This window comes from Oxyura jamaicensis, chromosome 3 (assembly GCF_011077185.1).
Source record: "Oxyura jamaicensis isolate SHBP4307 breed ruddy duck chromosome 3, BPBGC_Ojam_1.0, whole genome shotgun sequence".
Taxonomy (NCBI): Eukaryota; Metazoa; Chordata; class Aves; order Anseriformes; family Anatidae; genus Oxyura; species Oxyura jamaicensis.
Genome location: NC_048895.1, coordinates 60,171,477 through 60,171,704, shown reverse-complemented (window position 1 = coordinate 60,171,704; position 228 = coordinate 60,171,477).

The window sequence follows — 228 nt, the reverse complement described above, 5'->3', positions numbered from 1 at the left end:
AGAAGAGAAGAGAAGAGAAGAGAAGAGAAGAGAAGAGAAGAGAAGAGGAGAAAAGAAGAGAAAAGAGAAGAGAAGAAAAGAAGAGAAAAGAAGAGAAAAGAAGAGAAAAGAGAAAAGAAGAGAAAAGAAAAGAAAAGAAAAAAGAAAAGAAAAGAAAAGAAAAGAAAAGAAAAGAAAAGAAAAAAGAAAAGAAAAGAAAAGAAAAGAAAAGAAAAGAAAAGAAAAGAA